General features: G+C 43.6%; 1 protein-coding gene across 15 annotated transcripts in view; it reads left to right on the plus strand.

The window, feature by feature from the left end:
- Positions 1-13,958, plus strand: part of LOC118938206 (gamma-adducin) — a 158,424-nt gene that overhangs the window by 44,479 nt on the left and 99,987 nt on the right. For 3 of the 15 annotated variants that reach the window (XM_036940218.2, XM_090195622.1, XM_090195628.1), the window contains exon 1: positions 11,673-11,891. The exons of the other annotated variants lie outside the window; for them this stretch is intronic. The gene's annotated coding sequence lies outside the window, so the exon portion shown is untranslated. Of the gene's footprint in view, positions 1-11,672; positions 11,892-13,958 lie in introns of those variants that run through there. 15 annotated transcript variants of the gene reach the window in all.

Genomic DNA, 13,958 nt, shown 5'->3' on the forward strand with positions numbered 1-13,958 from the left:
GGGTCGGGCCTGGTTAGTACTGGGATGGGAGACCGTCTGGGAATACCAACTGCAGTAAGCAAAAAAGACAAGACTGAAAGTTACGGGATAGTTTCATGTAAAGGCCTTAGTAATTGTATATATTTTTTTTTAAACACAGTAATATATTGAACAATATACTGTGCCAAATACTCAGGTATGTCCCATCTGCAAACTGTACAATGGTTGGTTTAGAGGAAACGTGTTGTTATTAACTGACTAATTCCATTTGCTAACAGGTATCATAGCAATCTATGTACCAGTCACCGATAGGACCACAGCAAACAATCACACATAATTATTATTTTTATTAATAGCAAATCGTAACAAGATAAAAAAAAAATATTCCATCATTGTGTTTTTACATTTAATGTACTCAGATGTGCAAACTAAATAATTCCAAATGTCATGGAAAAAATGAAAAAACACTATCTAATATCCTCAGAAAATCTGGCAGTCTGTGTGGAAATATGTTGCAACAGCGTGTTGTTGAAGTCAGAGAATGTGAGTATATAACTAATGGAGTTTGGGAGTCTGGTGGTCCGTGTGCCTGGATCCCTCAGTGTTTGCATCCTAAACAGCACCCTATTCAATACATAATGCCTATGTGCCCTGGTCAAAAGTGGTGCACTATATAGGGGATATGGTGCCATTTAGGATGCTGTGTCTCCAATGGCGGCTTTGCCGTTAATCCACATGGGCCGTCTCAACGCGATCTCTCACTGCTGGATCATAACTGAGATGTTATTAGCTAGATGCTTTCAATGTGTCAGTGTGAAAATGAAGACGGTATTTTCTATGTCAGCAGCTTGATGTGGTAGTCTATGTTTTCTCTATGATGATGATGGCTAGTGACCTATGTGTTTTTAATAATATAATAATACACTGCTCAAAAAAATCAAGGGTACACTTAAACAACACAATGTAACTCCAAGTCAATCACACTTCTGTGAAATCAGAAGTGGGGGTTGTGCTTACAGCCCAACACCGTGCAGGACGTTTTTCATTTGCCAGAGAACACAAAGATTGGCAAATTCGCCACTGGCGTCCTGTGCTCTTCAGATGAAAGCAGGTTCACACTGAGCACATGTGACAGACGTGACAGTCTGGAGACGCCGTGGAGAACGTTCTGCTGCCTGCAACATCCTCCAGCATGACCGGTTTGGCGGTGGGTCAGTCATGGTGTGGGGTGGCATTTCTTTGGGGGGCCGCACAGCCCTCCATGTGCTCGCCAGAGGTAGCCTGACTGCCATTAGGTACCGAGATGAGATCCCTTGTGAGACCATATGCTGGTGCGGTTGGCCCTGGGTTCCTCCTAATGCAAGACAATGCTAGACCTCATGTGGCTGGAGTGTGTCAGCAGTTCCTGCAAGAGGAAGGCATTGATGCTATGGACTGGCCCGCCCGTTCCCCAGACCTGAATCCAATTGAGCACATCTGGGACATCATGTCTCGCTCCATCCACCAACGCCACGTTGCACCACAGACTGTCCAGGAGTTGGCGGATGCTTTAGTCCAGGTCTGGGAGGAGATCCCTCAGGAGACCATCCGCCACCTCATCAGGAGCATGCCTAGGCGTTGTAGGGAGGTCATACAGGCACGTGGAGGCCACACACACTATTGAGCCTCATTTTGACTTGTTTTAAGGTCATTACATCAAAGTTGGATCAGCCTGTAGTGTGGCTTTCCACTTTAATTTTGAGTGTGACTCCAAATCCAGACCTCCATGGGTTGATAAATTTGATTTCCATTGATACATTTTGTGTGATTTTGTTGTCAGCACATTCAACTATGTAAAGAAAAAAGTATTTAATAAGAATATTTCATTCATTCAGATCTAGGATGTGTTATTTTAGTGTTCCCTTTATTTTTTTTGAGCAGTGTATATAATATATTGTAGTTTGCCTGTGGAGTGGCCGATCGTGTCAATGTTTTTTTATTGTATGTTGTTTAGGTGTATGGAACCAAATATCGACCATAACGAATTTAATTGAATGATCTATTCTGGTATTAATAAATTGAATGATCTCTATCGGATACATCCACATATTATGACCTCCCACACACACCACAGTTGATTTGACTTGATTTGAAGGCAGAGTCCTGTCACTATAGTCACTGAGGATGCTGTATAGGGTTGCTTCTTGACTCGCCACAGACACATTCTCATTAGCAGTAGGATCCCATCCACCTCTGTCACACAGTATTACAGTCAAGGAACGTGCCAACGGTCACAGAAGCCCCCAACATCCATAACTAGGTTCAGGGATAGCCCCTGGACATCCATAACTAGGGTCAGGGATAGCCCCCAACATCCATAACTAGGGTCAGGGATAGCCCCTGGACACCCATAACTAGGGTCAGGGATATCCCCTGGACACCTATAACTAGGGTCAGGGATATCCCCTGGACACCCATAACTAGGGTCAGGGATAGCCCCTGGACATCCATAACTAGGGTCAGGGATAGCCCCTGGACATCCATAACTAGGGTCAGGGATGGCCCCTGGACATCCATAACTGGGGTCAGGGATGGCCCCTGGACATCCATAACTGGGGTCAGGGATGGCCCCTGGACACCCATAACTAGGGTCAGGGATGGCCCCTGGACATCCATAACTGGGGTCAGGGATGGCCCCTGGACATCCATAACTGGGGTCAGGGATAGCCCCTGGACATCCATAACTAGGGTCAGGGATAGCCCCTGGACATCCATAACTAGAGTCAGGGATGGCCCCTGGACACCCATAACTAGGGTCAGGGATAGCCCCTGGACATCCATAACTAGGGTCAGGGATAGCTCCTGGACACCCATAACTGGGGTCAGGGATAGCCCCTGGACACCCATAACTAGGGTCAGGGATGGCCCCTGGACATCCATAACTGGGGTCAGGGATGGCCCCTGGACATCCATAACTGGGGTCAGGGATAGCCCCTGGACATCCATAACTAGGGTCAGGGATAGCCCCTGGACATCCATAACTAGGGTCAGGGATAGCCCCTGGACATCCATAACTAGAGTCAGGGATGGCCCCTGGACACCCATAACTAGGGTCAGGGATAGCCCCTGGACATCCATAACTAGGGTCAGGGATAGCTCCTGGACACCCATAACTAGGGTCAGGGATAGCCCCTGGACACCCATAACTAGGGTCAGGGATAGCCCCTGGACACCCATAACTAGGGTCAGGGATAGCCCCTGGACACCCATAACTAGGGTCAGGGATAGCTCCTGGACACCCATAACTAGGGTCAGGGATAGCCCCTGGACACCCATAACTAGGGTCAGGGATAGCCCCTGGACATGACTGGACCTCTAATGTTACACCAGACGGAAACAAAGAGAAGCATGAATGACTAATCTAGTCTAATGCCGGAAGTCCTTTTTTTTGATCATATTAAGTTCACAGACCCTTTTCACATGACTGAGCCGAGCTGTACTCTGCTAGCCTGGTTACACATCCACCATCGTTTCTTTAGCTGTGCTGGAAAGGATCATATGAAAATAAATGATCAGAGCCAGCAGAGGACAGGTCAGGTCAGCACAGCACAATAGTGTTTAAAGCAGGGCTCTGTTCCTGGAGAGATACCCTCCTGTAGGTTTTCACTCCAACCCTGTTCCTGGAGAGATACCCTCCTGTAGGTTTTCACTCCAACCCTGTTCCTGGAGAGATACCCTCCTGTAGGTTTTCACTCCAACCCTGTTCCTGGAGAGATACCCTCCTGTAGGTTTTCACTCCAACCCTGTTCCTGGAGAGATACCCTCCTGTAGGTTTTCACTCCAACCCTGTTCCTGGAGAGATACCCTCCTGTAGGTTTCCACTCCAACCCTGTTCCTGGAGAGATACCCTCCTGTAGGTTTCCACTCCAACCCTGTTCCTGGAGAGATACCCTCCTGTAGGTTTTCACTCCAACCCTGTTCCTGGAGAGAGACCCTCCTGTAGGTTTTCACAGAAATGACTGTAACCAAACAAACATTGTAGATGACAAATGATGGGAATGAACAGCAAAATATACTACTGGTGATACTGATGTCATCCCCCCCAGCCTCCACAATGGATTAGTCTCCTTACACAGGCGTGAATCAGACAGGTGTCGCGTGTGCCATAGAACATATATATATATATTTGCGACTGCTTGACCCAAAAAATCTTGTTCGACCAACAGCCTGTCGACTAAATGTGGTCAGCCCTAAGATGCTTCAACAATACTCTGTGGTTGTTGGCTTGGAGTCACTTGTTCATCGTTTATAAGCTATGCGAGTACGCTTCCTCACTGAAACGGCTTGGAGTCACTTGTTCATCGTTTATAAGCTATGTGAGTACGCTTCCTCACTGAAACGGCTTGGAGTCACTTGTTCATCGTTTATAAGCTATGTGAGTACGCTTCCTCACTGAAACGGCTTGGAGACACTTGTTCATCGTTTATAAGCTATGTGAGTACGCTTCCTCACTGAAACGGCTTGGAGACACTTGTTCATCGTTTATAAGCTATGTGAGTACGCTTCCTCACTGAAACGGCTTGGAGTCACTTGTTCATCGTTTATAAGCTATGTGAGTACGCTTCCTCACTGAAACGGCTTGGAGTCACTTGTTCATCGTTTATAAGCTATGCGAGTACGCTTCCTCACTGAAACGGCTTGGAGTCACTTGTTCATCGTTTATAAGCTATGCGAGTACGCTTCCTCACTGAAACGGCTTGGAGTCACTTGTTCATCGTTTATAAGCTATGTGAGTACGCTTCCTCACTGTAACGGCTTGGAGTCACTTGTTCATCGTTTATAAGCTATGTGAGTACGCTTCCTCACTGAAACGGCTTGGAGACACTTGTTCATCGTTTATAAGCTATGTGAGTACGCTTCCTCACTGAAACGGCTTGGAGACACTTGTTCATCGTTTATAAGCTATGCGAGTACGCTTCCTCACTGAAACGGCTTGGAGACACTTGTTCATCGTTTATAAGCTATGCGAGTACGCTTCCTCACTGAAACGGCTTGGAGTCACTTGTTCATCGTTTATAAGCTATGCGAGTACGCTTCCTCACTGAAACGGCTTGGAGTCACTTGTTCATCGTTTATAAGCTATGCGAGTACGCTTCCTCACTGAAACGGCTTGGAGTCACTTGTTCATCGTTTATAAGCTATGTGAGTACGCTTCCTCACTGAAACGGCTTGGAGTCACTTGTTCATCGTTTATAAGCTATGCGAGTACGCTTCCTCACTGAAACGGCTTGGAGACACTTGTTCATCGTTTATAAGCTATGCGAGTATGCTTCCTCACTGAAACGGCTTGGAGTCACTTGTTCATCGTTTATAAGCTATGTGAGTACGCTTCCTCACTGAAACGGCTTGGAGTCACTTGTTCATCGTTTATAAGCTATGCGAGTACGCTTCCTCACTGAAACGGCTTGGAGTCACTTGTTCATCGTTTATAAGCTATGCGAGTACGCTTCCTCACTGAAACGGCTTGGAGTCACTTGTTCATCGTTTATAAGCTATGCGAGTACGCTTCCTCACTGAAACGGCTTGGAGTCACTTGTTCATCGTTTATAAGCTATGCGAGTACGCTTCCTCACTGAAACGGCTTGGAGTCACTTGTTCATCGTTTATAAGCTATGCGAGTACGCTTCCTCACTGAAACGGCTTGGAGACACTTGTTCATCGTTTATAAGCTATGCGAGTACGCTTCCTCACTGAAACGGCTTGGAGTCACTTGTTCATCGTTTATAAGCTATGTGAGTACGCTTCCTCACTGTAACGGCTTGGGGTCACTTGTTCATCGTTTATAAGCTATGTGAGTACGCTTCCTCACTGAAACGGCTTGGAGACACTTGTTCATCGTTTATAAGCTATGTGAGTACGCTTCCTCACTGTAACGGCTTGGAGTCACTTGTTCATCGTTTATAAGCTATGTGAGTACGCTTCCTCACTGAAACGGCTTGGAGTCACTTGTTCATCGTTTATAAGCTATGTGAGTACGCTTCCTCACTGTAACGGCTTGGAGACACTTGTTCATCGTTTATAAGCTATGTGAGTACGCTTCCTCACTGTAACGGGAAGCATCCAGAGAGTCAAATGCCGCTCCACATCCCCCTCTTAATCTATGTCTCTTCTATATGGTTGGATCTACACTCTTAGAGAAAAGGATTCCAAAAGGGTTCTTCAGCTGTCCCCATAGGAGAACCCTTTTTGGTTCAATGTAGAACCATTTTGGGTTCCATTTAGTACACTTTGTGGAAAGGGTTCTACATGGAACCCAAAACGGATCTACTTTTTTTTGTTTTGTTTACTGATTGGACATAGGCGGCCCAAAAAAAACACTTAGGCGACCCGCCCAACACTTTTTTATATGCAGAAAAAACCCTGGACCTAGGGGTGAAGCGATACAGCACTGGACAGGGATTGGAAATCTATAATGTTGTTCTGTATAATGATGAAGAAATCATCATGTTGAACCGGGGATCTGATGGAGGGAGTTCTGAACACAGTACTAGATATCCATGGGAACTGTGTACAGTTGTGTGTTGAAGGAAATGGATATGATGCTAGATTTACTGTATGAATGGGTGGCGACTGACAATGTTGTTGCTATTAAAAGCAGTGCATTGTGTACATGTTTGCACTGCTCAAACATTGAGGTTGAAACCCTTTTGTGTGTGTGTGTGTGTGTGTGTGTGTGTGTTAACATAACATCTTTATGTTCCTGACACACTATAATTCCTCAGATGCTTATTACGTACAGTACAACCAGCGGGACAGTCTATACTAGAGAAGAACTGGTTCTCTGTCCTCCTTGATGGTCATACATGAATCACTCCCTCAACATCCTTGTATACAGTCAGAAGGTAGTCACACCCCTTGACTATTTCCACATTTAGTTGTGTTACAACCTGAATTTAAAATGTGATTAAATTGAGATTGTTTTGTCATTGGCCTACACACAGTACCCCATCATGTCAAAGTGGAATTGTGTTTTTTGACATTAAAAAAAAAAAAAAAAAAAAGAGAATCTGAAATGTCTTGAGTCAATAAGTATTCAACCCTTTTGTTATGGCATACCTAAATAAGTTCAAGAGTAAAAATTTGCTTAACAAGTCACATAATAAGTTGCATGGACTCACTGTCTGTGCAATAAAAGTGTTTAACATCTTTTTTTTTTATGACTACCTCATCTCTGTACCCCACAGATAAAATCATATGTATGGTCCCTCAGTCGAGCAGTCAATTTCAAACACCAATTCAAAAACAAAGTCCAGGGAGGATTTCCAATGCCTCGCGAGAAGGGCACCTAATGGTAGATGAGTGAAAATGAAAAAAGGAGACATTGAATGTCATGGAGCATGGTGAAGTTATTAATTCCACTTTGGATGGTGTATCAAAACACCCAGTCACTACAAAGATACAGGCATTCTTTCTAACTCAGTAGCCGGAGAGGAAGGAAACCGTTCAGGGATTTCACCATGAGGCCAATGGTGACTTTAAAACAGTTAGTTTTTTCCTATCAGATTCAACTCTGAGGATGGATCAACAACATTGTTGTTACTCCACAATACTAACCTACTTGACAGAGTGAAAATAAGGAAGCCTGTACAGAAACAAATATTTCAAAACATGCATCCTGTTAACAACAAGGCACTAAAGTAATAGTGCAAAATATTAGGCAAAGCAATTCCCTTTTTGTCCTCAATAAAGTGTTAAGTTTGGGACAAATCCAATGCAACACATTACTGAGTACCACTCCTCATATTTTCAAGCATAGTGGTGGCTGCATCATGTTATGGGTATGCTTGTAAATGTTAAGGACTGGGGAGTTTATCAGGATAAAAATAAATGTAATGGAGCTAAGAACAGGCAAATTCCTAGAGGAAAACCTGGTTCAGTCTGCTTTCCACCAGGCACTGGGAGATAAATTCAGCAGGACAATAACCTAAAACACAAGACCAACTCTAGACTGGAGTTGCTTACCAAAAAGATTGAATGTTCCTGAGTGTCGAAGTTACAGTTTTGACTTAAATCTACATGAAAAACCTGAAAATGGTTGTCTAGCAATGATCAGCAACCAATATGACAGAGCTTTTAGAATTTTGAAAAAAATAATTGGCAAATGTTGCACAATCCAGGTGTGGAAAGCTGTATTCACTGCTAAAGATGCTTCTACAAATGATTGACTCATGGGTGTAAATACTTATGTAAATGAGATTTCTGTATTTCATTTTCAATAAATTCTTCCATTTTGTCATTCTGGGGTATTGTGTGTAGATGGGTGAGAAAATGAAGCTATTGTAATCGTTTTTGATTCAGGCTGTAACATGACATGTGGAACCAGTCCAGCGGTATGAAGACTCTGGGAGGGTCTGTAACCCAGAGAATGGAGGGAGGCCTGACCATCTCCTCCACTCAAATGTACTAATGTTAGACCAAAACACCAAGCAAAGGGGTGTAGTGGGCGAGAAGCGACGCTAAGTTATTTTGGGCAGGTATGCGGTGTCTGGTTAAGGGGATGGCTGAGGCGAGGCCAACCGTTGGAATGTGGCTGAGTCTCGTTTTAACGGAGAGCTTCGGGATAGACTGCACTAAGGAGACCTCAATACCGCTCCAGAGTGGAAGATTTACTCTCATGTTTGTGGTCAAATACACAAATAGATCCGGTATCAGGCTAACGGTTTCATATAGATAGATCTGGTATCAGGCTAACATTTTCATTGCATTAGGTCTCCCTTTTCTAAAGCAACTTTCAGTAGTTCCCAGCACAAAGTTTTCATGAAAATGACCAGTGTGTTTTGGCCTATGGAAGATTGATTCTCTAGTCCTGGCATTGTTTGACAAACACTAAGCAACTCAGACCACAAGTTACAGGATGGAGGGAATCCCTATACCACTGATTGACAGTTGGCTTGGCGGGGTGTGTGTGTGTTTTCCTTTCCTCCCTTAGCTTGAATAATTGATATGGAATTGATTTAAACTCATCCGATAAGTACTGCTTAGCTTGTTCATCAGGACACTTGGCATTGGACGGTTAGTGGAAAAGTGGACACTAGGAAAAGTGGACACAACGTTTATGTTTTACTTCCTATAATTATTGTCTGCTGTTTTTTCTCTACCTCAGTCAGCACTGTACTAAAGCTTTCATCTCCCAAAGCGACGGACGGAAGGATGGATGCTGGAAGCGATTGAAAACATTTGAGACCACAGAAGAGGAAGATTGTTTATTCACTGTGATTTACTGTGGATCATCTTAAAGCCACAGTCCTGAGACTGTGTTTCACCCCAACGTAAAACAACCACCTTATATTTTGGGTCAGGATGGGCTAAGACAGTTGTTGGTCTACTAAGCTCACGAGGCATGTATAAGTCATTCTTTCAGGATATTCTATTTAAGAAAGAATCAATGAGTATATCATTAATTGAAATGACCATTGAACAGGCAGAGACATCGCAGAGTGTCCCTTTTAACACACAAGCAGTATACACTACAATCGTCGTCTCTCACAGTGCACTAATAGGCTACAGACGTACGTAACTATCTGTCTCAATGCTATGTGGACATTGTATGAAGGTTTAAATGTCAAGCTGTTTCCTTTTCAATTCCCTTTGAATGGCCTTCTGGGAAATCTACAGGAGGCTTCTGGGAACTGCAGCGTGTGCGACCGGGCCTCATAAATACAAGTTAGTGTGGAGACAGTAAGGAGGCTGTCACTCTGATGTGTGTTGTTTAATGTAGGCCTTACAGGGCCATTAAGCAGTTGCTACATCCATTTTTTGGGGACTTAAAGATGTATGATAGTGAGCTCCAGAAGTATTGGGAAAATTATTGTAATGGCGAGAGGTTGACATGTCTTTGGGGACTATACGTAAACATGGTAGCATCCACATCAACGTAGAAGTGTTTAGAAACATACCATCAGAACCCAGAATATAAGCTTGCTTTACTCAAAAGCTCGTAAACAAAGAAAATGTAAACAAACACTATATAGCCTCAAAACATGGTCACAACTATGATGTTGATATCATGGATGGTCAGTCCTTGCATCCATAGCTCTGCCTATGAATTTGAGAAGGGTTACATTTCTCCAGCATCATCCCTCAGCTTTTTACAGAAATGGGGGCTGGGAATTTGCTTTGTTACTGTTTCTACAGCTGATTGCCGCTTTAAGGGCTTATCAGAGTCCAAAAGGTGCACGCATCCACACAGCACTGTTCTAGAAGATTCAGTCGTTGGCTTTCATACTTATTGAATTCTCAGCGCTGCTCAAGCAATTTCTCCAGCTGTCAACACATTCAAATGAATGTGTGGGAGTTTTGGGGGGGTGGTGCGTGTTTGAGCTGTGCGTCCCCCGCGGACTGTTGTCTCGTAGCCGCATAGGACAGTGGCTCTGCGTCTGTGGACTCTGAATTACACTTTAGTGCATGTGTTGTAGTAGTCCTCTGATCAGTCGGCCTAGATAATGACAGTTTAATGGGCTCGTCATGGTAGGAATACGTTTTGAAAGTAGTATGATCGTCTATCAGCTCGTCCGCCATTCTCATGACGATGTCATGTCGTTCCCGTCGCCTCCCTTTGTCCCGCAGCGGTTAACAAATGGACCAGACTACAGCTGTTTGACAACACTAACCACATATCAACTAACCACAACTCACTCATCATTTCACTCTGCGTCAATCCACTTGTGATTTTTGGACAAAGTGTCTTGTAATTGTGTAGACAAGCTCAATTTGTCTGGACTCTTCTCTCCCCTTTTGTCTCTGTTCTATTCACTGACATACTGTCCCTCAACTATTGTACAGTCAATTAACATGGCTAATAGCATTTCTTCTGTTAAATGACGAAGCGTTGACTATATGTAAACACCTTCGTCCTCGAGGGAGACGTGTTTGCAAGCTAATTCCTGAGGGTCCATGGCTTACTCATGCTCGGCCTGCCAGTGTCCCAAATGGCACCCTGTTCCCTACAGAGTGCACTACTTTTGACCAGAGCCCATAGCACTTTACAGGGAATTGGGTGCCGTTTCAGATGCAGAACACTACTTCAACTGCTTTAGTGTTATGGGTCCTTCACTGGAACGTTCTTTTGTCAGGGGAAGATTCCTTCGCTCATGAGAATGCTACTCGAGCTACTTGAACCTCAGTCAAGGAGAGTAGTGAATGTTAATAAGGGGAGGGACGGGGGTTTCGGGGAGGGTTAGAGGGATGGGGTAAGGGAGGGGTCCTCGATTGTCCGCGCTGTTGAAAGCAGCTGTGTGTCTTTTGTGCTCGGCCACTGCTTCATTGTTCAAACCTGCCAACCCAGAGGGAGAGATGAATACGGGAGAGAGGGAGAGAGGGAGGGAGGGAGGGAGGGAGGGAGAGTCCAACAAGTGAAAGGGGAGCAAACTTTTTTAAAGTGAAAAAATAATGCCCTCTCCCTTTCTACCACAATAATAAGACTATAAGAAGACATTTGAAAAAGGAGAGAGAGAAAACCCTGTGTGCTCTTGCCTTGAGAGAATTCAAATCCCCCTCTCCCCCCTCCATTCAAAAGCCTTCCTTCTCCCTGCAAACTGCATTCCCTCGTAGCCCTGAACAGAGAGCCTAAGTTGTGTTCTATTGTTTTCCCCTCTGGAATAAGATAAGGGAAGGGCCTGGTTAGAAAGAAAAGGAGAGGAAACGGGAGAATCAACGAGTGCAGCCAATCAATGCAGCAACAGTTCCTCTCTTCTGCACACTCACTGTCACAATGGGAGAGGCGTGAGTTGGGGAGAGAGGGAGAGGCGTGAGTTGGGGAGAGAGGGAGAGGAAGGAGTAGAGTAATAGTGGACTGCAGGGGGATCCTGACTCATTCACTCTGAAGGGAAGGAAGGAAAGGATTTGTTGCTAATCTTTCCATCTGTCTGTCTCAGGTCAGTAGTACTGTACTATACTTATACATTGTGTGTCTCAGGTCAGTAGTACTGTACTATACTTATACATTCTGTGTGTGTGTGTGTGTCTCCGGTCAGTAGTACTGTACTATACTTATACATTGTGTGTGTCTCAGGTCAGTAGTACTGTACTATACTTATACATTGTGTGTCTCAGGTCAGTAGTACTGTACTATACTTATACATTGTGTGTGTGTGTGTGTGTCTCCGGTCAGTAGTACTGTACTATACTTATACATTGTGTGTGTGTGTGTGTGTCTCCGGTCAGTAGTACTGTACTATACTTATACATTGTGTGTGTCTCAGGTCAGTAGTACTGTACTATACTTATACATTGTGTGTGTGTGTCTCAGGTCAGTAGTACTGTACTATACTTATACATTGTGTGTCTCAGGTCAGTAGTACTGTACTATACTTATACATTGTGTGTGTGTGTGTCTCCGGTCAGTAGTACTGTACTATACTTATACATTGTGTGTGTCTCCGGTCAGTAGTACTGTACTATACTTATACATTGTGTGTGTCTCAGGTCAGTAGTACTGTACTATACTTATACATTGTGTGTCTCAGGTCAGTAGTACTGTACTATACTTATACATTGTGTGTGTGTGTGTGTGTGTCTCAGGTCAGCAGTACTGTACTATACTTATACATTGTGTGTGTGTGTGTCTCAGGTCAGTAGTACTGTACTATACTTATACATTGTGTGTCTCGGGTCAGTAGTACTGTACTATACTTATACATTGTGTGTGTGTGTGTGTGTGTCTCCGGTCAGTAGTACTGTACTATACTTATACATTGTGTGTGTCTCCGGTCAGTAGTACTGTACTATACTTATACATTGTGTGTGTCTCAGGTCAGTAGTACTGTACTATACTTATACATTGTGTGTCTCAGGTCAGTAGTACTGTACTATACTTATACATTGTGTGTGTGTGTGTGTGTCTCCGGTCAGTAGTACTGTACTATACTTATACATTGTGTGTGTCTCAGGTCAGTAGTACTGTACTATACTTATACATTGTGTGTCTCAGGTCAGTAGTACTGTACTATACTTATACATTGTGTGTGTGTGTGTGTGTCTCAGGTCAGTAGTACTGTACTATACTTATACATTGTGTGTCTCAGGTCAGTAGTACTGTACTATACTTATACATTGTGTGTGTGTGTGTGTGTGTGTCTCAGGTCAGTAGTACAGTACTATACTTATACATTGTGTGTGTCTCAGGTCAGTAGTACTGTACTATACTTATACATTGTGTGTCTCAGGTCAGTAGTACTGTACTATACTTATACATTCTGTGTGTGTGTGTGTGTCTCAGGTCAGTAGTACTGTACTATACTTATTCATTGTGTGTGTCTCAGGTCAGTAGTACTGTACTATACTTATACATTCTGTGTGTGTGTGTGTGTGTCTCAGGTCAGTAGTACAGTACTATACTTATACATTGTGTGTGTCTCAGGTCAGTAGTACTGTACTATACTTATACATTGTGTGTCTCAGGTCAGTAGTACTGTACTATACTTATTCATTGTGTGTGTCTCAGGTCAGTAGTACTGTACTATACTTATACATTGTGTGTGTCTCAGGTCAGTAGTACTGTACTATACTTATACATTCTGTGTGTGTGTGTGTGTGTGTCTCAGGTCAGTAGTACTGTACTATACTTATACATTGTGTGTGTGTGTGTCTCAGGTCAGTAGTACTGTACTATACTTATACATTGTGTGTGTCTCAGGTCAGTAGTACTGTACTATACTTATACATTGTGTGTGTCTCAGGTCAGTAGTACTGTACTATACTTATACATTGTGTGTGTGTGTCTCAGGTCAGTAGTACTGTACTATACTTATACATTGTGTGTGTGTGTCTCAGGTCAGTAGTACTGTACTATACTTATACATTGTGTGTGTCTCAGGTCAGTAGTACTGTACTATACTTATACATTGTGTGTGTCTCAGGTCAGTAGTACTGTACTATACTTATACATTGTGTGTGTCTCAGGTCAGTAGTACTGTACTATACTTATACATTGTGTGTGTCTC

Source organism: Oncorhynchus mykiss, chromosome 13 (genome assembly GCF_057628025.1).
Source record: "Oncorhynchus mykiss isolate SJ-2025 chromosome 13, ASM5762802v1, whole genome shotgun sequence".
Taxonomy (NCBI): domain Eukaryota; kingdom Metazoa; phylum Chordata; class Actinopteri; order Salmoniformes; family Salmonidae; genus Oncorhynchus; species Oncorhynchus mykiss.